Below are 26,241 nucleotides of genomic sequence, written 5' to 3'. Positions count from 1 at the left end.
TTGAGTTGTTCTTAAACCTTTGGTTCACAAGTTTGTTTCTTCTCCACACGAAACTGCAGATGTGACTAATTTAATTCTCGTACTCTGCATTTTATTTCAAAGCAGTCGCCATTATCTGATCAATGATTTATGCTCGCCACGATACAAAAGTTCCCTTTAGAATACCTTCTAAACATGTAAGGCATATCATTTTTAGTTTGGTCGTTTCTCGGAAAAACATTTTTGAATTGGGCTAAGTAGAGTTGTATCACAGATATTCGTTATCTACAGTAATGGTTTTCAATTGTTGTGTTGCCATACACCGGTATGCCACATTCCCCTTAGGTGTGTCACGAAATTTTAGAATTTGAAAATCATGAAACATCTAAAAATTTGTTAAAATTAATTTTGAGTCAGACTAAACCACTCAACGCCTGCAGCGGCAGTAAATGCTCTGTACTGTATACAATCATTACTTTATAAGTTTCAAATTAATATTTTATATTATTAATAATAAAATTCAAATAAGTGTGTCACAATATCCTGAACAGTAAGTAGTGTGTTTTAAAAAAAACCGTTAGGAATTACTGGTTTAGAGTACTTCAACAAGGTAGACTCCAAAACAATGTAAGTAACGCGGCATTCTTATATGCCCTACATATAACTTATTTCATTTAACGTTCATTGCAATTTCAAATATTTTCGAAACGAAACGAAATGGAAAACTTACTTCCACACCACAAGTTACAACTTATTACAAAATAAGGAAATATATACATATCAGAAGGAAATATATACATACAGGAAATTAAAAAAATAATACTCTAAGTTTTACATATTTTGTTCGAAACTAAATTATTTGATATTGCATACGAAATACTCAGTATACGACACACACTAATATATATATTACATGTATATACAACATTCACGCATGTCATGTATTTCGACAGATCCACCGTAATTCTTTAGGGACCATGCTGGTTCAGTGGTAGAGCGTTCAACTCTGATGTAAGGGTCTTTGGTTTTATCCCAGCTCGCCCCACATGAGGTTTGTGGTGGACAAAGTTAGCGTGTAGGGGGGATTTCTTGGGTTTCTCCCGTTTCTTCACACTTTTTGCATTCCACCATTTCATTCATTTCTTATCATTACCGTCTCCTTTAGCCTAGCCGGTTTAATCATGGGATATAAATCTTAAAGATTCCATTTCATTTTAATTTACAATTCTTTATAATGTACCTTTTATATGAGTAATTTATATTTTAAAAAAGCTCAAGATTTTTTTAAAAAAAAGTAACTGTACTAGGACAATGTTTAAAAATAATCAGCATGGTGTAATAAATATTGAATAAGAAAAAATCTAATTAATTTGTAAGAACTTAATCATATTTTTAAATGATTTAACATGACTATGAAATTATAAATGAATTTAAAGAAAAGGAAAATTAATAATTATCAGTGGTTTTTAAATTCACGCACAAAATTAAAACGTATGTGCTATACAAAAGTATATAGCATAAAAGAAATTTTGCCCTAAGAAAAGGCAGATATAGGATGTCCAATTTTATTGGAAATGAACTTATAGGTTTTTTGTAATACTTGTGAGATATGTACTCTCTGCTTCTGCTAAATTGGAAGATCTTAAGATGGTTGTCAAAAATAATCTTCACTGTATCTGATAGACACATAATGATATCGTTTGATGTAAGCTTTGCTTTCTGCAATGATGACTTAGTGTTAGTTCATACTTTAGGTAGTTTAGTAGATATTATATGCAAAATCACTGCTGTATTATTAGTTTTAATTACTGTCTTATAATGTCCTCCGGAACAGTAATATAACTACTAATTAACTGTCCACACCAAGAGTCTAAAACCACATTCAGAAAATGGTAATTATGTCAACATCCTGAAAAACAAAAGTACTCCGTTATTATATATGATGGTATAAATACATACTAGAAGTAAAAGAAAAAATCCATTATTTTACACAAGAAGAACATTTAGCACCTCCTGCGTGCTTAATGCAAGTACATCAGGGACCGGAAACTCTTGGGAATATCCCTGGCCTCCGTCCGTTTATACTCTAATATCCTAGGGCTAAGATATAGCGCCGGACATCCCAGAGAGATAGAAACTGCTGCTGCCTGGTCGCTTGGTTAGTTGAAAAGAGGAACTTTTGCGTAGAGAAGGGGTTGATGGAGAGGAAGAACTATTTCCTTTGTTGGATTCTAACCTAATCTCGTTGTGAGGCGGTCCGTGACTTTAACAGTCGCGTAAATTATATCAAGAACGGAGACTTTTTTTTACGCTTTTAGGCGTACAGAAAAAACCGAGAATACTTCCTCGTTCGTGCGGATTTTCAAGGCGATAGAAGAACATTTTATTGAAAAGTACGAAGAAAAAAAGCAACGAATTTCTCGTTTTCGTTACACTTCTATATTTCATTACTTTTTACTGTCTTTTGAGGAAATAGTGTGCTCTCTTCGCCTATATATTATCCTTCGTATAGGGACACAACACAGTTTGCAAAATGTAGGTCTACTTTTAACACATTACGTACAAAGGTGGGTTCATTCTATTTAGTCTGACGTTTTTATGGTACACTATAAGACTAGTTGTTGCGCCTTGGTTGAGATCAGTAAATGCAGTTTTGAATCAATGTGAACTTATTCGTGTCATTTCAGAATGTTCATACCACAATTCGCTTTGTTAGCTTATGACTAAGTTCAGTAAAAACTTAATACTTCTATAATCATATCCTCACATTAGTCTTTAGACTCGTTTAGTTCTTGACTTTCAGGTATGACTAATCTCTACTAAATCAGTCAGACCAACTACGTAAGATATGGATAAACTTAATATGCCAGTTTTAGTATGTCTTTCAAACTCAGAACGACTAACTGTCGTATTTATTGCCAGTCCACCGTTGTTACGTTAGAACTGTGTAAGATACGAATATATTTTGACAATAAATTAACGATGATTAACTTTTAATATTGTTGAGCCTTGTTGTAACCAATCATTATAGTTTAAATCAACGGTTCTGAACAACCTTTAAAAGGTTAACCGTACTTTTGTTGTATAACACTATTTTCAACAATAATTAAACACACTTCTCAGTTGTTCAGAACATATGCACGGTTTACAAGAACGTGAGCAAATGTGCAGTTAGACGGTCTGGACACAACAAAATCGGATACATTGAAATCTCTTTGTTCAACTCCGTTTAAGAATCGAAAATTTGAGTGATGAATAGGTTCAAGAATTAAGATGCAATGGGTAAACTGATAGAAGATATCAGGTGATCGTTGCTATGAAAGGATAAGCGTCAGAGTATAAGGCCGAATTAGCATTGTTGTCTTGAGCAGAAACGTGGGAGATCAAAAAAGATGCGAGAGAAGAAACTAGTTAGATGTTGTTGAAATGAAACTGAATGTGTGCTGGATATGTCGTGTGTCGAGGATGGATAAAATTACATATAAAAATTATAATTAGAGACACTATTGTGTTGAAACTACAGAAAAGACTTTTAGAGTTCTGAGAATTATGTGTGCAAGAAAGTGAGGAAATTGTATTGGAAGGTACGAGGGAAAGATAAAGACAAAAAAAGAAAAAGGTAGATTTTGTGAATACGGAATACAACGGAAAGAAGTTAAAAAAAGACTAAGATGAAAACATACAATCAAGAATGGTGACCCTGCGTAAGCAGGAGAAAATAATAGAACAACAACTAATGTAATATAGTTACTAATTATCAAATAATATATGTGAACAGGTCCAAAATTATCCGCATTTTTTCATGACTTTTTTTTATTGTGAATATCCCATCGCTTGTTTCGTTGGATTGAAGTCACTTTCAGCACCGAAGATACATGAAATATGGGTATACAGCTTAATATAGGATTCGAACCACATGAGCACTCACTCGGAATCGAATACATTTCTTCCTATCGAACAATAGTAAAACATTGTAACATACGGCAGCAGATGGAAATATACACGATCCAAAGAGAGTTATAACAAAAAGGTTCATAAGTTTTTACATCCCCTCGTACATAGAGTACACTGTCCTAAGGCCCAACCATGAGCACTACTGCTTGTGCGTTTTCATTTTAAGTCATTAATAACTTAAATTTATTTATAGATAATTTTATGTTGAAGTAAAGTAACGACATGTTTGGTTGATTGATTCGGATTTTAGCGTCCCTTTTGAGCAGTGAGGCTGTATGAGACATGGACGTACAGCATCCTGTGGGATTCGGACTACATTAACTCCCACTGGAAATCGAAGTCCTGCTCCCGAGATGCGCATGCTAACAATATATTCACGAGAGAGCTCTTCGGTATTTGAAGGTGATTGTGTGTAATAATGTCACTAAATCACGAACTGCAACATTATGTTCAATGTGAAATAGAATAAAATATTTCAGTTTTACATCACTAGTTATGCAGGCTGGGCTAGAGAAGACGGTGATGATAAGAAATGAATGCGATGGTAAAATGAATAAAGTAGAAAGAAACGGGAGAAAACCCACGCACACGATACTTGTCCACCACAAAGGACTCTTGTCGCGATCTGGGATCGACCCAGGGATCCCACTCACCTAAGGTGAACTCTCTACCAATGAGCCACCGCAACCCAATGTCCAATGTGATCCATCATTTTTAAAGTAACAGGTAAAGATGGTTACTAACAACAGCAACATGAAAATAAAACACAGCACAACATATTTTCTTTCCCTCATGAACAAGTTTTCTTTCCTTTTAGCGCGTTTGAATGTAAGTATAGAGAAAAAATGAAGAGAATTAATTAGCTGAATTCCTGTTTCGCCGAAAGCCTTAAGCTATGATATTATCGCACACGTGGGCAGTCGGCCATGTTCGGTGAAACAGGAATTCCTGTTTGGCCTAATCTTGTTTGGCCGAGAATTACTTAAAAGGAAAGTTACGTACAGGTAGGGATTTTTATCATCTAAGTATTCATTCTCTTACAGTTAATTTGTACAATGTTGCCAATTTTCATGTGCACCGTCGTCAAGCGTTACACTGCACTTAGATGTTGTTAAGTATAGATTTTTTTTTTCCTTTCCAAGAAACTTCCAAACTAAGTGTGCTGCTTCGTGATTCTCACCTTTTATTAACTTTCAAACAGAAGCATATAATTAAAGTTATAATTTTGCTTATCATTTTCCTGACTTCCCCATCGTCAAGGAATTTCTGTTATTGTATACTTTTCATTTATTTATACAGATGTGTGGACATTATCGGCATCTATAATCTTAAACCCGTCACGTATAAGGGATGGCGTTCGGGGCGAGCACACTATCCTGGATAGGAAGAAAGGAATGAGGAGGGAAGAAAGCAGCCTGTTACCTATATGTTAAGTATTATCCCGGCATTTGTCTGGTGTAAATGAGGAAAACCCAGGACTAACTTAACTCACGATAGCTGGTCTGAAAAAGCTGTTACACATTTTCGGCCGAGTGACCTCTCTGGGAATCGAACCCTTAAGGGGATATACTTTTAACTACTAAAGGAACATTATTGGCAGTATTCAAGTAAATGCCATTTAAAAATCAATTCATGTCTCTGTTAGTAATCGAAAATTACTTATATTCTCTATCATGAAACAGTCAATATAATTTTTAAAAATTATGAAATACCACACAACATATTCTATCTTCAAAGAAGTTTTCTCAATAACATCCTCTTTTATAATTCACTCAGCCGGTACTGGAAAATTGTAAAACATGGATGTTTAAGTAAAACGCATACTTCTTCCTGTGTAATTCCTTTGACCCTTTGTAATAGATCCTATAGTTTTCAAAGTAAGAAGTTTTAATATGTGATTTCTCATTTTCAGCATAACTGTAAAACTGTAAAAAGAGGCATTTTTGGCCCATGTTTGTTGGGACTTTTTTTATGGCACTGCATACATTTAGAGAATTAGATGATTAGTAACTGTGATCACAAATAATTTTATTTTTCTCAATTTACTGTGGATATGAACACATTTATTTTAATGTCTCGACTTGTACTTGTTAATTTAAAGATCACTTTTATTTACATACAATGTGTTCATAGTTGTAGAACTTTTTTTACTTTCAGTTTATATGACACGATTTCTTGACTATTGTAAAAGAAAGCTTCCCTTTTGGAAGCTGCATCTTTTATTTTGAAGCTTCATATTTTTCACCAAATGCATCTATCTCTGAACATATATTATTCCAGGATTCATCATTCCTTAGTGAACTAAGCTTCTATTTTATTCCATCAATCACTGAATAAACTATTCTATAATCAACTGTTGTGCTTTGAAGACAAATCGTCACAGGAATAAGAACTTTAAATGTCTTATTAGAGATATACATTTCAGCAACAACTTCATAATAAATTGCTTGAGCAAACCTTTATATGTAGCTATAGTATCACCATATGAATCTTTGTACTCAGTTACTAAAGAATTTGTTTGATCACATCAAAACAGAACAACACAGTTCTTAGAGCATCGTTTTTACGTGTCCACCTAGTAGTATCAACTCTTTTTAATCTCTTTCTTCTGTTCATCTTTTCTCCAGGCTTCTCTAAGTTGTCTGTAAGTTTGGATTATCGGAGATGACCAGAAAAGACAACATACAGCTCCTCTATTAAGAAAAACATATTCTTCATTTCTGCACAAATATTTATGATTTTTTTAATAACTAATGCAAACCTGTGGGCGTAACACCACACATACAAATCATGCACTACCTCAATCCATGCTTTGACCAAACATGTCTTGGAGATTGATGTTAATATGATTTTAAGAGTTAACTTCACGACTACATATATATCTGCGAATTGTGTCTCCGCTTGCGAAAACCGAAAACAAATGCTTCACCAGGTTTGCTTCTAAATCTGCATGCTTTTAAATCATGTTGCACTAGCAAACTAAGACTGCAGTTTCTTCTCTTTTACTCGCTTCATATGTAAAGAAGTCCACAATGATAGAATAGTATTTTGAGAGAAAAAAATACATTGTGCAATAGTAGAGACAACAAGCTTGCTCATAACATCTATGAGGTCAAAATTCTTTCGGTAGCTTAAAAGGTTGGAGCTCATCTTCCTATCTTCTCGTCTAGACTCATGTATCTTTTCACAATAGACTCAAGCGTCTGGGTTATGTGTTGCCAACAGTCGAAATAGTTTCATTAATTTTCTGGTCATGCAATCTTTCTTTCGAAAAGCCAGCATTTCCTCGCTTAAGTATTTGCAGCAGTCAATATTAACCTTCATTACTTCTCGATGATGATTTACAAGTTCATTATTTTGCACCATAAGACTTGAACCAATTCGATTCCTGCTAACCATTGTATTCTTCCAATTTAACATTTTAAATGCCGTTTTGATATTTCGGGGAACTCTATATCTCTAGAAGCATTTTTAATTCATCGTTTGTATCCCGTTGTAGTCCATACAGTCTGATTGCTTAGTGATGCAAACAGCATATAATGCACACAGAAAGTCGCACCTTTAGATTTGCTGTAGGTTAACATTTTTGCTTTTTGGTATAATAATGTAGTAATTGTCTTAGTAACTAGCTTTTACGTTTTTTTTTGGGGGGGGGGGGTCTTTCCTTTAAACAAGGCAATTTTAATTATATTAAATTTAAAAATGTCCCCAAAATTTTAATGACACTATTAGCGTCATGTTCCTCCCTTGTGGATACCCTTGACTAGATATTTCCGTTAATTTCCATTAAATCTCTTAACACAAAGCCGCCAGAATAGGAATATTTCTTTAAAACAGTTGTCAGATTTTGCACAATCATGATGATTTTAACGCACAACTAAGATATTGTATATACCCATCTTTATGCTAAGTTTAGTTTAGTTAATAACTAGCAGAATACCCGTTCTTCGAACGGGGAGAATACGCTTCATTTTGGACATAAAGGGCACCAAAATAATCACCAATCAACTTTGGGGCCTCAAAAGCAATTAATTTGAAACTAATATGGATAATTTTCAATGATTTTTGAGCTATAACCATCCCCTTAGGAGTAAAAATGGGGGATGAATTTGAACGGAATTGGAAGTGTCACTGTTCATCTCAGCGACCCCGAAAACTATGGATTCGACACTAATATTGGTCATTTTCAATCATTTTTGTATATCTCTCCCTCCCTCTCCCCCAAGTTGCGGGGCTGAATTTCAATTTAAATGACACTGAAAATGTTACTGTTCATCTCAGCGACCTCTAAAACTACGCATTCGATACTAATATCAACCATTTTCGATTATTTTTATATATTCCCAAGTTGCACCTTCGAAGTGAAATGAGAAAAACCATCATAGGTCCGAAACTCATTCATGTTGAAAATTTGATCGAGATCAGTTGCGTAGTCCAAGAGCCATTAAGTTACAAACATAGTCACTTTCATTTATATATATATATATATATATATATATATATATATATATATTGAAATTTATCATACGATCTTGCTGACTATTAAACATATGTTCTAGAGGATGACAAACAGAAAAATTACATATAATTTTCACTAAATTTCTGATATGAGGGTTTCTGCAACAAAGTAGCGCTGTAAAGAAATATTCCTTATATAAAATGCACTTAGAAAGTCGATTAGCCTCTCGACTTTTATAGTTAGATGCCATATTTTAGAAATGGCTGCAATATATGCATGACATTTTTACAGAAGTATTTTTCTGATATATTCTCTAAGAAATGAACTGAAAATGTAGCTTTTTTGTACATTCTGTACCATTTTTTCCGGCTTTTCCCTTTTATCTACTGTACTAGGTGCAGGGAGAAAGTTTGTTTATTTTATTAAATTATTACAGCAAGATTAAGTTAAAAAATATCAATAATAATTATATTTTTCTGGTTAGTCCACTACAATGAGGATTATTATTATGCATTAGAAAAGTATTCATTTCATTTCTCTGAGAGTAATTTTGTGCCCTTGCAGAACCTTGAAACCTAAATTGTCATAAGAATATTTTAAGCCACACAATCGTTTCATCTTGTCAAGGAAGTACCGAAATTATATCGAATAATAAAGCCACTATTTGTCCCCTATCTTCTCTGGCCGTCTTAAATACAGTTAATAAGAAATAATAATTAATCAAAAGTTCTTACCTTTAATTTAAAATTTTGTAGAAAATAAAATAGTTTCTACGCTTAACACTAAATGGACTGTTTTGTTCCCTCAATCAATCTAACCGTCCATGAAAATTGGCAGCACCACACAAATCAAGCTACAAAAGATTTAGATTTTGCTGAAAAAATCTCCTTCTGAATATAAATTCCCTTTAACTAGTTTTCGGTCAAACAGGAATTCCTGATTCGCCTAACATGACTGCCTGTCCAGGTATGCGATAATTTAGTACGGTAGCCAAAGGCATTCGGCGAAACAGGAAGACACGTTACAAACCAATTAATAAGTTTCAGCAGAAGTTGTAGAGAGAGAGAGAGAAGAAGAATACCGGAGCAAAATAGAAAGAAGAAAAGTGTGTTTTTAGAATATATATATAGATATATATAGAAAGAGAGAGAAAGAGCGTGAAAGTTCAATGTATGCTTTGGAATGTATCTTTAAAATATGTTTCATAAACGTATTCTTTCTGTGTGAAGAATGGCTAGTTTAAAAGTAAATAACCTTATTAGGAGTGAGACAAATGATATGTAGGAATGAAGAAAAGTTTAATTGAAAGCAATTATTTCGTCATAACAAAGAAATTAAGTATGAGGTTATTCAATGTTGGCTTCACAATTATTTGTAACTGAAAGAGATGACAGAACAGTTACAGTGATAATGAACTAATATTATATAAATACTCCTTCGTGTCCGAGTATCTGCACGTAATTTCGGGTTTGATTTTCGATGGGAATGCTTGCCACAAACACGAACCCTGTTTGGAGCCTACTTTAAATTAGTAGGGCCTGTCTCATATAGCCTCGATGCTATTAAGAAATATTAAATTACCAACAAACCACGTAAGTACGGTTCCTTAATATTCATCCAGTTCACAGAATATTGTTTTAACCGATTTTTCATACCGCCTTTAGCCGCCAAGACATATTTCGCGGTATTTAGCACCATACTATTTGTGCATCAGAATTATGCATATGGCGGCCAACGTGTTAACGAGATCCGTGGCCGGAAGACTCAATGCCAGAACCCTCTGCTACATGGGGGTCCGTAGTTCGATCCCAGTTTGCTCCCCATGGGCTTTGTGGTGAGCAATTACCGTGAGCGTGGTTTTCTTGTGGTTCCTCCGTTTCCTTTTACTTTCACCATTCCACTATTTCGTTCACTATCATTATCACCGTCTTCCTTAGCCTTGGAACATAATCATAGGAATAAGAAGGCTCAAAGTAAGCTGACGCAGCAGCAATTAGGGTGATAGAACCTATTGTTGGCTTAGAGACACTCATGCAACTAAAATTATATGAAGTAATAACATCACCTCTGCAATCCGTTGATGCTATCTATCTAGGCTGGATTACGTTACTTCTTTTCTTGCTAGTAGATTCCCAGCATGCTAGGTGGACACCACAATATTCAGAGTACGAACGATCACCTATGTTTCCTAGCCTGCAATTCCTAGCCTGCAAATCTCTAGCCTGCAATTTTCCTCGTCCAGAGAACCATTTCTTAAGACACTTTATCTTTGAATGGTTTCAAGATCTTATCAGTGTACGGTCCAGCGGCTGTAGCTTATGAGAAGTGTGTGACAGGATGTTGAGCATGTAGATGTGATATTCTCTATCGAACAAGATAACTTCAAGTTCCTTGTGACTACAATAGCCATCTACAATAAGCAGGACAGTATCATCCTTTCTTGGCTACACATGCTTGCTATTCATTTATTTAATGTCTAAATAGCAAAATACACTTCATATAACGGACACTCTTATTATGTTTTTCCAATACTACTAATGTTATGTTCTTCAACATATGTCCTTTAAATATTTTTAAAGGAAAATAAATATTTATATGTAAATATTTTTCAGACTTTCCGCCAGAGGAGTAAGTTCTAGCTCTTAGTTCTTGTTTTTGTTCTCGTGAAAATATTCACCATGAAGTAATTGTTTTTGTTGTCGTGAAAATATTCACCATGCAGTAATTGTTTTTGTTCTCGTGAAAATATTCATATTCACCATGCAGTAATTGGTTTTGTTCTCGTGAAAATATTCACCATGCAGTAATTGCTAACTATCTTATAGGCTTAGTATTGCCACTACTATTAATAAGCGTAAGATAAGCTAAAACAACTCACATTTTTTCTTGTTGTGGTGTGTTTTTTTCTTGTTCTCAATCAAGCGTGCATTGTTTCTCACCAGTACATACAGAATATAACATTATCTAATTAACTTCTTGGTTCTTCTGTCCCTCATCGGCAGACTTCAGTGCTTGGAATTCTGTTTTGTTAGTAAAATAGAGAGTTTGTATCTCCATTACTTTTATGTTTATATACTCTTCAATACATGAAAATAGATACATACGAGTATTTGTCACGAAATGGAGTTTACGACTTATTTTGTTCATAATTTTATTCATTTTTATTTCTTATCTTAAACACTTTTTTTCCCTTTAATCTTCATATTGTCACTTGAACTTATGTCCTTTCCCACTCTATTTCCTGTAAATAATTGACTTGTGACGATATGGTTAGCAAAAGCACCTTTAGTGTGGGAGTCCTGGGTTCGATTCCCGGTTTGAAAACATACAATGCGGATTCCACGTTCAGCCATAGGTAAATGTTTCACATAGTCTTGGAGCTGAAAAGGAACATCATAAATCTAAATTAAACAACCTTTTTTCATTTACGTAATTTTGCCTTATTTGTGGAGAATTTTCTTACATGTAGTCTTAACCTTCCCGATTCTTAATATCTGATCATAAGTCATGTAGATTAGCATTTCTAATATTTGGAGATATTCATTTTCTTGTTCGCTTAATATGATTAGTTTGTACTCATGCGTGAATATATTTTGCTCCATGAATAATTTAACTTACTCTTATCCTTCCTGGTGTTGTATTAATGAATATATACGTATTTACAGATGTCCTTTTCTAGTTTTAAAATTTTTGATTTTTCAACGAACTTAAAAATTTCGTTACTGAATTTTCTTTCTCTCTCTGTATGTATGTATGTGTGTGTGTGTGTCTATTAGTTGCGAATTTTTCTATGTTAAGCCCCCCATTCTGTACAACATCAAAAAGTATTTGAAAGAAGTGATGGAATTTTTCACGTCACTCTTACCGTTCCCGAGATATTGGCCAAAAAAGTTCAGATTTCGGGAGATTTAGGGAGCCATATCTTTGGAACCATAAGTCATAGAGAAATAATGTTTTGCGAATTCTTTGATTTTGAGGCGTCCATTTTGAGCATTTGTCTCCGTAAAACAACAATGTTTTAAGAGAACTATTAAGCAAAACATGTGGAAAAAATTTAGTACTCAAGGAAATTATAAATGGATAGATATATTACCAATAATGTTTAATAATGAGTATAATAAAATACATAGTACAATTAGTATAATTCTTGTAGAATAAGAAATTAATTCTCTTCACGTTCGTTCTGGCAATGCTTTAGGAGCATTTTCAACTGGTTTCTTCCTGTTTTCGATAACTATTCGTTTTTGAAGCTTTGATTTGAAACCTCTGATTTGATACTTTCTCCATATTTCTTTTTTCTTTATAGCATATTATGTTGACTTTTTCCTCCTAAAACAATGTTTCAACTTACATTTCACAATTCCTGGTGCTTACTTGGAGGCACGTAAGGTCAGTACAGCTGTTAATGTGTGGTCGAGTTGTTTCAATCTTTAGGCTGACCATCGTGAGACAACACCCATCCAGAGTTGGAGTCTCTATGACGAGCATGGAAGATTTTGAGTGTCCTTGATGAATTTATGTTCGTGACCTTGTTGAAGAAGTTTTTACAAGGTGTTTCAAAACAACACCGACAACGTTTGGGAGGTGATTCCTCACACCAAGATAAGACAAAAAAGTATAGACGAAACTGGGTGCACAACAGAGCCCTGCAAACCTACGCCCGAAGACGGCCCGGCCCGGCCCGGCCCGGCTGGATCTGTATTCTGTGCCCGGCTCGACCCGGTCCGGCCGGGCGGAGAAAGGGCCGGGCTCAAACTGGCCGGGCATAAACAAGCCGGGCTCTAAACGGGCCGGGCGTTACCGTCCTGAGATCAACCAAGTCTGATAAGTCAAGTCAATCCTTCAGTATGCAATGGAAAATGAGAAATGTGTGGCCATAAAATTGCAATGTTTATCTGTCCTACTGGAATGAGAAAATCGTGGGAAAGGTTACCCAAAGTTTGTTTTCTATATCCCTATTTTGTCTGTCTATGTGTTATCTGTGCTTGCTCTGTCCAGCCATGTTTATTATACCTAGATATAATAATACAGCTCATGGACGTAAAAGTCTTATACTACACTCATTAGTGCATTACAAGTAACAGAGAAGATATGTAAAACAGCTACATCATATGTGATACTAATACTACAACTACTACTGCTAATACTACTATTACTATTACGAATGCTAGTGCTAATTCCACTATTGCTGCCACTGCTACTACTATTACTACTACCACTACTGCTACTAGTCCTTACTATACTAATACAACAGCGTATACCACTACTGCTATTATTAGTAATACGAAAACAAAGCAATGAAAATGACATCTTTGAGTTTTACGTCTGACAGTTATGCCAGCTAGGCTAAAGGAGAAATGGTGAATGAATAAAGTGGGAGGAAACAGGAGAACGCCGAGAACGCCCTTCTCACATGGCGTTTGTCCACCACAAAGTTCATTTGGCAAGAACTGGGATGGAACCAGGGACCCCATGCACCAGAGGTGAACGCTCAACCACTGAGCCACCGTTCCAGGAACACCTAATAGACCCTGACGTCTTGGTGATTTATTTGATCATTATATTTTGTTATATTTGTAGCATCATACTAGGGAGAGATTAAAAAGAGTTAGGGGCAGATGCGTCTGCCAATAAGACCGTATGAACACGGCAAAGGCAGGGATAGTGGAGGACCAAAAAAAGTATCATACTATAAACAATACAGGAACATGTAACACCATTTGGTATTTTCCTTTCTAAGTGAACATTATTACAAATTGCCCTGATCTTATGAGCACGCCAGTTCACGGTTTTGGCCTCCGTGGTCTAATGGTAGCGTACCAAATTCTACTTAGTAGGTCAAGTGCTTGACTTTATCATACGTTATTTAGGTAACTACGGCTCAGGGCGTATGGATGATGATGGGATGAATTGGTGGAATGAAAACAGGGGGAGGAAGCGGGACCACCTCGGAAACTCCCACGGACACGGTGTCTGTCCACCACAAAGCTCAGATAGCACGAGCGCTGATTGATCCGATGACCTTTAGCACCAGATATGAGTGCTTTTCCTAATGAGCCACCGTTGTCCCTCGTAGATCAAGCATCGTTTCATATTCTACGCAGATCGGCTATAATAACTAGTATTTCTCCTTTTTTCTGTATTTAGAATGTAAATTCGGTACCACCAGACATGTCAACTCTGAAGCGAAGTCGTAGCAGTTGTAGTAGTATTAGCAGTGGTAGTAGTAGTAATAGTAGAAGTAGTAATAGTAGTAGTATTACAGTACTTTGCAGTCTTAAATAAAGAGTCAGTTTCCCAAACACATTAAATTAGCATAGGCTAATATTAGTTCCCGATCCGTCTTTCAGAGTGTCCAGGCCAGGCCGGGCCGGCCCGATTTGGCCCAGAATGTGCCCGGACCGGTCCGGACCGGTTAGGGCCCGGTCCAGTTTGAAACGGACAGGGCACATTCCGGGCCGAACCGGGCGCGCCCGGCCCGTGCAGGGCTCTTGTGCACAAATGCTTCCTTTCAGAGTTATAGGCTGCCGAAAACTTGAAAAATTGAACTTTAAAGGTCTATAGCTCCAATACTATGGGACCTACCGTAGTCGGGTCAAGACTTCACTTAGGAATTAGTATGTGCCCTATCCAAATATCCATGCTTCAGAACCCTGTGGTACTTCGGCAACAGTTTTAATAGAGGTAGTTGGTGAGTACTTCAAGTTATATGCCCTTAGCCAAACTCCCTCTATAAAAATTTCTGCGTGAGTAACTTAGGATTCTGAAACAGTTATTTTTGGATAGGGCACATATTAGTTCCTAAGTGAAGTCTTAACCCGACTACGGTAGGTCCCATTGTATTGTAGCTATAGACCTTTGAAGTTCAAATTTTCAAATTTTCGGCAGCCTATAACTCCGAAAGGAAGCATTTGAGCACCCAGGTTGATCTAAACTTTTTGTCTTATCTTGATGTCAGGAATCACCTCCCAAACGTTGTCGGTGTTGTTTTGAAATACCCTGATTATAAAATGATAGATCACTTACCTCTGGTGCGAAAAGTGCCTGGATCAATTCCAGGCCATGCTAGCTTAAGGTAGACAATATCGTTTTCGTAGATTTTCTTGGTTTTTTTCATTTCCTTTCACATTTTCATTCCACTAATTATTTCGTAATAATTCGCTTTCGTTAGTCATCCATGTCCTTTGTTTTATAGGATATAATAGTATTTGCGTAAATCTAGAAATTCCATTTTACACCCCGCATATTATATTATCTATATATTATAATGATAGGTTTATATATTTTTGGCCTATGCTTTTAACAGTGATACCTCGGTAACTACAAGCTCTAGAAAGATGTCGTTTTCACTGATCAATTGCAAATTTTATGTAGATAGTTCAGTTCTAATTGAATATTTAAAAATGACCGTTATTTCTTTATCACATTTTTATGAGTACACTGGAAGTATTGAGATTTTAAAAAAATAAATCATCACCATGCATCCTACGAGTTATACATTCCAACACCACACATTTGTATACGTGGTTAGTATATCTCTTCGGCTTTTTTTTCGTGGTCAAATGATAATAGAAAACGAAGAATTATCTTTTTTTCCAGTCTAAGATGAATCTTTGGAGTGTTTTGCCCATTGAACACCATATATCACTGATATTATAATTAATTGTGTGTGTACTGTATTTGCTACTTTCTGCACGCAAGAAGAAAGGAAATACTGATCATACATGAATTAGAAACTCCAAACGGAAGTAGGCTCAAATCTTGCAAATGGTGTGAGATGTTGAAAAAATTAACCCTTTATGATACCCCCTTGCCGATTTTTATCAAGACGTCCTTCACTTGTGTCTGTAAAGGGACATGTACAGATGTTGTGAGAAATGATAAGGAGACTAGTGTTCATATGTGAATGATGCTTTGTGCGCAGGTTCAGCTAGACTTCTATAAAATTTGAACCACTCTCTGCTTTTATTTTAGATTGTATCATATGAGATAACCACTATATAAACCACCATTATACACACTCTTGTATGATTCCTTTACCGGAGGTTACATTCTTCTTTAGAGGTAGCCACTATTTCTGGTCTCTGTGGAAATGTTGCTTAACTCACTCCATTTCCCAGGAAATTAATTGAATATATATATATATATATATATATATATATATATATATATATATATATATATATATTGTGTAAGCAGTATTTAATAATTTAATACTTCAAGAAAATCCGAAAGCTTAGACCAATAGCCTCAAGAGAAATCGCATTTCCTGCCTCCTTGGAAAAGGAAATGGCTTTTCAGAGAGAGAGAGAATGCTCGCTCTGTTGTATAATCGGAACATAAATTTTTGTGTTATATAAAGCGATCCAATTTAGGTTCAGTGGTTAATATAAGATACATGTAGTGCATTGTTATTTTACTTTCCTTCCCATTTGCTGTGAATGTGTTCGTTTTTAAAAAGGAAAAAAATAGTTCGACGTAAGCTTGTTGCGTCAATCTAAGGCTACATTTCTATCCTAAATAAAGGATACAGATGAACGGTATCTTTCACTAATGTTTGAAATGGCTTGAATCTCGTCTCTACTCATTCTATCTAAAAACAATTCAGTCTTCTTCAGTCCTAGGAGGCGAATTCTTATACTTTTAACCTGTAAGCCATGTCATATTTTCAAAAGTTCCTTCTTTTTCTTGTTATTTCTAGTGTACTCTCCTGGATTTCTAATGTAATTAGCCTGTATCGGTGACGTATTCTTATAATCCACCTCTCTTAGTAGCTACATAAAGTGGTGGGGACGGCCTGTATTTGAAGATTAACCTATTGGACTTGCATGATGGTCTGTGTATCAGCTTACTGTACCGGGTTCAAGCCTCAGTCGTGGCAGGGAGACTGCATTAGTGGTAGATATTATTCTTTGTAATCTTATTGTTGCGAACGAACACTCAAACCCAAAAAGCTGTTGAAAGAACAATTGTATTTCAAGTGTACCCCTCGGAAAATATCCGAAACAAACTTCGGCCAACCTCTTACGGAGGAAACATTCCTTTGCTTTGCGGAAAGAAGAGAATGATCTCGGCTGTGTTGCCAATTCGTCGTTCAGTCGGAGTAAAGATCGTCTGCTACTTAGAACGGCTAGCAAGACACTGCACAACGAAGCCTATCAATACGATAAACCTCTCCACATCCAACTATTGAAGGATCTCAGCCAAGGTAACATGACCCTACACCTTCGAGGGAGATACGAGTAAACACATATCGACAGCAGTGCCAGCAGAGGCACATTTGAAATAGATAGGCTCTATCTTATGTATATATTACGAAAAGTTTTTCACTACAAGATTTAGAAATATATCGGAACAGCAAACATATAGGAGCAAAAGTAGCAGAACAATATGCTTATTTCTACTTGATCAAGTATTTAATGTGGAAAACATGACAATACTAAAGCTACTCATAATGGTATTCATCCAAGATGAAACATTTGATGACTATTGTATACAATGTTTCCATTTAAGTATATAACTATTCATAGACATGTTCAAACAACTATCAGAATGACACCTTAGAATATAGAATTAATTTATTCTATGGTTTATAATTAATAGAGAGAGATAGCAGACTTGCTTAATTAGAATTACAAATTGAGGGTTAAGGGAACGCAAAGTTTCATAGACATTTCGAGACATCTATGAGAGTAACATCTAGGAGTCCAGAATCTTGAACTAATTTATTCTATATTTTATGATGAACATAAAAAACGAACACTGACTTCATTACAACTACAGGCTTAGTAATATATACTACTATTATATAGTAGAGTAAAAGTGGTTCACTATTGTATAAACAGGCCAAAACACTACTGCATAGCTAAAATTGTGATATTTGAACACAAAACACCTTTCATCACGAAAGCAAGGAATAGGAAAGGATTTTATAAACTACGTATTCTGAAGGAGATTAAACTTTTATTTAGGAATATAGAACCTCACAAATTCCTGAAGTTGGGAAATGAATCGCACCCCATAAAATTCTTACTAACGATAACTGAACACGTTTTCAACGCTATCGAGCATTCCACTTCTAATGCGAGGAAATGGGTAATTTTAGTAATATTAATATTAGAATTTCCGATTCCTTTTGCTTAGAAAATACACAATGTGGAGGTTTTCTTAAATATAAGGTATGAAATTCGTTATAATGTATAAACTTTCATTAAAAATAAACGTCCAACTTTTGTAGTGTTTTCGAAAATTGCGTTTCTCAAAGGGGGAAAAGGGGGCCCAATTTCTTCGATATTCACGTTTCCAGTTTTATGTTTATTTATCTTTTCCTACTGTTGGCTTCTTTCACAGCTTAAGGGACTCATGTCTAAATATTGTTAAATATCCCTCATAATGTAAGAAAATAGTGATAATTTTTCGTGGACTTAAGCGTTCTGTACTAATTTTATATCTCTTTTCTCATAACGTTGGTACTTAGAGTTGACTTCCTTTTACTCTGGATTCCTCATATATCAATGAGGAAAGAATACAAGAGGATAATCGTGATCAAATATTTTGAAAATAAGAGTAAATACGAGGGGTGATTACAAAGCCTTCAGTGAAGCGTGTATATCCCCATACAACCAACCATTGCAACCAATAGAGTGCATACATTAGGTTATTTTTCGAAATAGTATCCATATTGTACGTGGCACTTATTCCAGCGTGGAATTAGTTTGAAGATTCTCTCCTGGTAAAAATCCTGTTCTTGCATGTTCAGCCACGTTGTCACTTTCCAGTATTCCAGAATATCTTGCACAATGTGATGAACGCTTCTGAACAACATTCCAAATTCTACCATCAGATGCTTTAACGTAGTCTTCCTCACCTCCTTCACGCGAGCTGTGTTCCAATCTGTTGATGGCATGCTGGGTCAGCCACTACACTCCTCCTTGCTGACGTTTTCTGTATCAGCCCCACACTTTCGACACAGTTCTGAGACATACTGACGAGACATTACCGTTTCTCTAGTGAATTTTAGCCGCAGTTAGATGTTTGGTTTCGCCCACATAAATCGAATAACTGAGAGGAATTCTTCGCGAGACCTATTTTCCAAACGAGTCGCCATTTGTTGCATAAAACTAGTGTCGTAGGTAGCGAGAGGCTGAAACTCTGCACAGTTGCCAACTCCATATATTAAAATTACAGCACATATCTCATTCCTCTGTAACAGACGAGACTCCAGAAACATCGGTCTTGTAATCTTAGTTTCGGATCCTCCCTCGTACACGAGGTTCGAAATTGTTTACTACTGAGGTCGTAGTATTTTATACGTATGTATTGTGTTATTCCGAGTTATATACAACTATCCTCATATACTAATCTAGTCCCGTTCTCATTATTTTCTTCTGAGCTTTTTTTTTAAAAAAAGGCTTTTAGCTTGTATTTACTCCACCTTATTAATATCCAATTTCTAGACCCACATAGTGCATTACATAAAATTATATTTACATTTCTTTCTCATTAAATATTGAGCCAAACAAAGTTAATAAGCATGTTCTGTATATGATATTTCGTTTTGAGGATTACCTCAATGTTATTTTTTTTTCTTTCTTGAAAAGAAAAAGTAAATGGAAAGGTTTCACCTCTGGAATTCCACTTAGAAGTAACCAAGGCTAACACAAGGCTAGGCTGTGGGTTTTCTCCCTTTCTTTCTTGCCTTACATGTCCCTGGAGCGTATAAATTGCATGTTCTGTCCTCGTGGGAAGAATGTGGAGAAGGAAAATCCGTGAGAATGGGAACATTCCTTTGGTATCTTCCATGAAACAATGGAAAATTTTTTACACTCTTGGAACGTTCCATTGCTTCTATTATAATAACGATATAGAATAAATTGTTTCTATAATCTGTTAGCCACTTTCAATTTGTAATAAAGTTTGAAAATATTGTATTAACTGTATTTTTGTAGATCTTTTAAATAAAATGTTGTAGATCTGAAGATGATAATTGAATCTATGTTTACAGACGTATAATAAAATAAATAAAAAGTTTCATATTCCATTTGCGTTACTTTTAATTTCTACTGATTTTTCAAAAGCAACTGACTTTAATTAATTAATTAATTATATGCGTGAAAATTATATGAAGAATATAAAAAACTCTATGTTGAAATTGAAACTTTAATTTTTAATATGCAGATTTGGCTTTACTGTCTGTTTCTTAAATATTTCAAATATGGTACTTTTTTGGTGACAACCATTTCGAGTTAAAGTTTACTTATACTCGAAATAAATATATTACTTGAGCTATGTGTGAGTTGAAATTTTTAAATTTTGTTATTTATAGTTGTCATATTCTACATTAATTTCTAAACTGGATAATGTAATAAAATCACGGAGATATAACTTCATGGTTGGCTGATTCTGGAGTTGAACGTTCCTTTTCAGCACCAAGGCTATACAATACGTGGACCTGCAAGATAACGTCTTATTCCGAACCATTTAAGCTCTTACCTAGAATCGAGGTAGGACCCGGCACCAAAAGTGCATACACTAACCATATAGCTATAAAGGGGCTCAAGAAAACTTTATGTTTAATTTATGTGAAGCAGCAACATCCATAAAGCAGAATTATATATGAATATTTTTATGCATAACGTGAGTGAAATTGACTTACTCAATATATGCCGTTATGGTTACTACTGATATTGTAAGGAATCTCGTATAGCTTATAAGTATATCTCTATATTAAGTAGCATGTTTAACACACTGCTCGTCGTTAACAATTCCTCACCAAAAAGGGGACAAAATATTAGCCCCAAATTTGGCAAGAAGATCTGATCTTATAAGAGGTAAATGATTACACTTACCACTCTGTGCAAACGTGACAACGTGGCGAAAGAGAAGCAGAGGTAACGACTGTAAGTAGCCTGTGAGCCCGCCATGAGCAGTCAGAATAGCGGCAACACGCCAAGATATACGGATAAGTTCTTGGGTGTTCTTCTAACGTAAGCAAACTATGTCTCTTCGACAGTAGCTCATCATTTGCATCCCTCAACTATAGCTGACAGAGTTCGTAGATGTGCAAAGCATTTTGCAGTCATCGACTAGACGTGTTTATTGGTGATACGTCGGGGTAATGAGTCGGCCAAGGAATGAGATGAATACTGTGTTCAACCAGGAAGCCTATAGTATGTTGAACGTGTGACTGTGCACTTTTCTGTTGGAATGTAGTCCTAGCAGGACTTGTACTGAAGATACTAAATTCAGTCCAAAAATCTCGTCAATTTACTGTCATCTTCAGTATTCTGCCATTATTGGCAAGTCGCTTGCCGTAACTGAAAAGCTTCCATGTTCCACGAACTCAGAACAGCTTTCATCAAAATATCTTTCTGTTCCGAGCCCAATTTTTCTTTTTAGAAAATCGGTTCTGGTTCTGGAACTGAAACCCGTAGACCCTATTTATGCCTATCGTGTTCATTAATACCCTTATTACAGATGTTAGATCTTGTATATTACAATACGCTAGCAATATATCTATTTAGACCGAGAATATAAATGTATATTCTTCCTGTCAACATGCTAGATAGAAATAGATATCTGTGAACGACATTTACTAGTATAAGAAGGAAGTTACAAGAATCTTCGTGCTTCTGTCTCTTGTCTCCACCACAACGATACAAAGCATTCTTAAACTGAAGTATAACTTGTCACAGAATACTGCGAGAGATAAATCCTTTCTTAGCAAAATGTCTTCCTCTTTGTAGAACAAACAAGAAAACAAGGACACTAAACTTAAACACGTTCCAGTAGTGAGCCCAATTTCCTTCAAGTTCTTGCTAGCAAAATATAACCGCAACACAAAGGACAAAAGGATAAAGTTATACAAGTTCTCTGTTTAATGAACTTTGATATAAAAACGCCGGATTGGCGTTGAGTAAGAGAGTTGAGAGTTTTAAAATAAAATGAGTTACTGGGACTTCAGAGAAACATTTATGAGTGACTCTTACTGTGTACTAGCATGAGACAAAAAAAAAGTAGCTACTGGAAGATAGGACTAGGGGGATAAGAAGACCGTGTAAGAAACTTATACTATCGAGTCCTTGTACTTCCTTTTGAGAAACAAAATCCTTTTTCTTTTCTTTCTATAGTCTAGAAGATAATTACTGCCTAGGGAAGAGTAACTACCTGAGAGTTTATGGGTATTAAACATTAATGGAGATAGACGATGAAAAAAACATAACGCTGCTTCTGGACTTTTCTTTTTAACAGTGTAAGTTAGAAACTTAACTCAGAAAGGATATACCAAATATATATATTATAGAAATGATAAACGTATTTCTGCATAGATTAGGCGTGACAAAATCTTAGAAGATTTCATATGTAGGAAGATAATGGTATTTTTTTTTCGAGAAACTCAATTCCCATATATGTAGTAATGTGGATAAATTGCAATATGAAATAAAATCTGTAGTAGCTATTTATTACTTCTAGAAAACGGAGAGAGGAAACTAATGACCGTGGTAGTGAGTGAATGACTATATTTATGTAAAAAGATAATGGACTTATTATTGTAAACATACACAATATTAATAACCACATATTCAGTTGACTTGAACCTGGAGTCTATGATACCAAAAGTAAACTTTCTACCACTGGGCCATCGTACTCCTAAAGAACAATATGTAACGACAAATATATGAAGGCACTTATTTGAAAATTTATTCTCTATTCCCTCATGTTAATGCCTCTTCCACTGAATCTCACTCTCTAACCTTTGATAGTAAAGTTATCTCATCATTCTCAGTCACTGTTAAACTATGTCCATAAAAATGGGAATAAGAAGTAATGGTGTGAGTTGTGAAGTTACATTTACAAATCCAAGAAAGCATTAGTTGATTTGAAAATCTACAAATTTGAAATGTGTAGTGTAATACCATGGGAGTATATTCAGCAAGGGAAGTGTTGAATGATACTGTATCTATTTCTTTAAACAGTACTTTAGGATTTAGATTTCTGGGCTTTCGGCATCTGTAGACATGTTAGCCCGTCACGTATGAGATATGGGAAGGCGATCACACAATCCGAGGTAAGGAAAGAAAGGAAGTGGCCTGGAAATTAAGTGTCATCCCGGATTTGCCTGGTGTGAATGAAGAAAACCCAGGAAAGCCTCACTAAGCATACAGTTTTACACTTTTACTTTTACACTTTTTGACTGAGTATCCCCACCAGGAAGGGAACCCGAGACCGCCCGCACCAAATATGAAAGCGTTAGCGACTACCCTACGTGGAGCCACTTATCTGCTCTGGAATACCTAAGCTAAACTCTATCACGAAGCTCATGCAATTTAGATGTGATAGTGGAAACGCTTTTTCCAGTGAATTATTATAATCGACTTTCTGTATTATGTTTTAGTACCTAATTCTGACAATAGTTATTTGTTTGCAAATTACTTGCATGTAGCGATATCTATTGTTATTAGACAGGAAAGCAATGCAGCTAGCAACACCGATTAGGGTTATTGTTTACTATTAGAAATTAGCGTGATGTACTGAACCATTATCTTACAACGAAGTCTTGTGTATTTATGGTCTTATACATTTCACTTGAGATATAGTACGTTGGAGCTGAAATTGTATAGATTTTGTCGAAAACATACGACAACAGTTGTACTAGTCATACTTAGTATTATAATCCTTAAAACCCTATATACGACCTCACTCTTTCCTTTATAAAATAGCACTATTGAAATAATCTTACTAGTACATTTCCATTCCATATAGCTTCTGAATGTGAATTATTTTCTCAATATGGAATGGAAATCAACATTGAAAAATCGGAAGTTGGAGTATATCCAGTGGAAACGCGCTCTTATGGGTCAGAGTAGAACAAAGAGAACTTGAAGAAGTCGATAATTTCACGTATTTGGGAAGTATGTTGACTAGAGACGCTTGCTGCAGCGAAGAAATCAGGTCAATAATTATCATACCCAAAGAAGCATTCGACAAGAAATTATCAGTCTTAACTTGCAGGCTTAATATTGGACTAAGGAAAAAGTTGGTCAAAAAATGAAATGAAATATTTAAGTTTTATGCCGGTTAGGCTAAAGGAGACGGTGATGATGAGAAATGAGTGAAATGATGGAATGAAGAAAGTGGGGGGAAACGGGAGAATCCCGAGAAAATCCACGAGCACGGGGTTTGTCCACCACAAAGTCCATTTGGCGCGAGCTGGGATCGAACAAGGGACCCCAAGCACCGGAGGTGAACGCTCTACCACTGAGCCACCGTGCCCCTCAAAAGTTGGTCTAGTTCTATATATGGAGTATTGTAGGGTTCAGAGGCTGGACACTACAGAAGTTAGAGAAGAAATATTTAGAGAGCTTCGAAATGCGGTATTGGAGAAAGATGGGGAAGATAAAATGGACAGAAAGAGTAACATACAAAGATGTTTTAAAAAGGATAAGAGAGACGAGGACGATGTCAGATTATCCTTCGTAGGAAGTCCAATTAAATTGACACATCTTGCAAAGAAGTTGTCTTCTTCATACTGAAATAGAAGGAAAGATGAAAGAAAAGCGAAAAATAGGAAGAAAAGGATACAAAGGATGGATGATTTGAAAAATAGAATAAAATATTGAGAGTTAAAAGAGGAAGCTGAAGATCGAGAAACGTGAAAGAAACATTTCCTTTCCCAAATCTAAAATTTAAATAACAACAATAATAATAAACCCTCATTAGTCCGAGGACCTGCTAACGAGCAGAATACTTAGTAATAGGAATAGTATATTTCAGATATGATTGTTACAAATTGTATTGCCTATGATTACAATGGTTTGTTATACTACTACTATATAACAAAATATCCTTTTAGCTACGTACCGGCATTCTGACAGCAAAGAGAGATCTTCTCTTCGGCCAGTCCATAAAATTAAAATATGTTTTACCTGTTAGAATTATAGATTGTCTTGTTTTATAGTATATCATTATTATAAGCATTAATAAGTTCGCTAATTCAAGTGTAATGTCCCTTTTTAGTATCGAGGGTATATTAAACGAGTTCTAACGTGGGATCCAAACCGTTTCTCAGATTTGTGTCCAAGGCAAGTACGTGAACAAATATTAAATTGAGGACGCATTCATGCAGAAAGCAGCGCGTTATCTGCTTTATAAACTTAAAAATAATTTATATCCTTAACATTTTTTTACATCATTGTTTAGGTATTACTACTACTCTTTGACCATGCATGCACTTAAGTGGAACTAGACCTCAATATTGTAATATTTTCTTTTTAAGGTAGAACTAAATGGAACACGGAAATTTAGGACTTTACCAATCACCTTTTATTATAAAAATTATTCTTATATACAGCAGTAATACAGTTCAAACATAAGTTCCTCTTAGATTCTTTTTGGTTAGGTTTCAGGACCCCCAAATACCAAGCGTACTAGGGGGACAAAATCAAAGGCTCTTGTGGCCAAGGAGTGTGTAGGTGCTTCTCAGAGACCAGGTGCCCTAGAAAGGGAGATAAAACTCAGAGTCAAGACGTCCTAGAGAATGTGAGATGTTTGCAGAGACCAGGCGTCCTGGAGTGGGAGATAAAACCCAGAGTCCAGGCGTCCTAGAGAATGTAAGATGTTTGCAGAGACCAGGCGTCCTAGAGAGTGGTAAGGATAGAGAAGCACTCAGAGACCAGGCGTCCTAGAGAGTGGTAAGAATAAAGAAGTTCTGAGACCAGGCGTCCAAGAGAGTTGTAAGGAAAAAGAAGCTCTCAGAGACCAGACGCCTTAGAGAGTGGTAAGGATAAAGAAGCTCTCAGAGACCAGGCGTCCTAGAGAGTGGTAAGGTTAAAAAAGCTCTCAGAGACCAG

The sequence above is a fragment of the Thermobia domestica genome, chromosome 5, assembly GCF_964235325.1.
Source record: "Thermobia domestica chromosome 5, izTheDome1.hap1.1, whole genome shotgun sequence".
NCBI lineage: Eukaryota > Metazoa > Arthropoda > Insecta > Zygentoma > Lepismatidae > Thermobia > Thermobia domestica.
Note: the sequence above shows the minus strand (reverse complement) of the source record.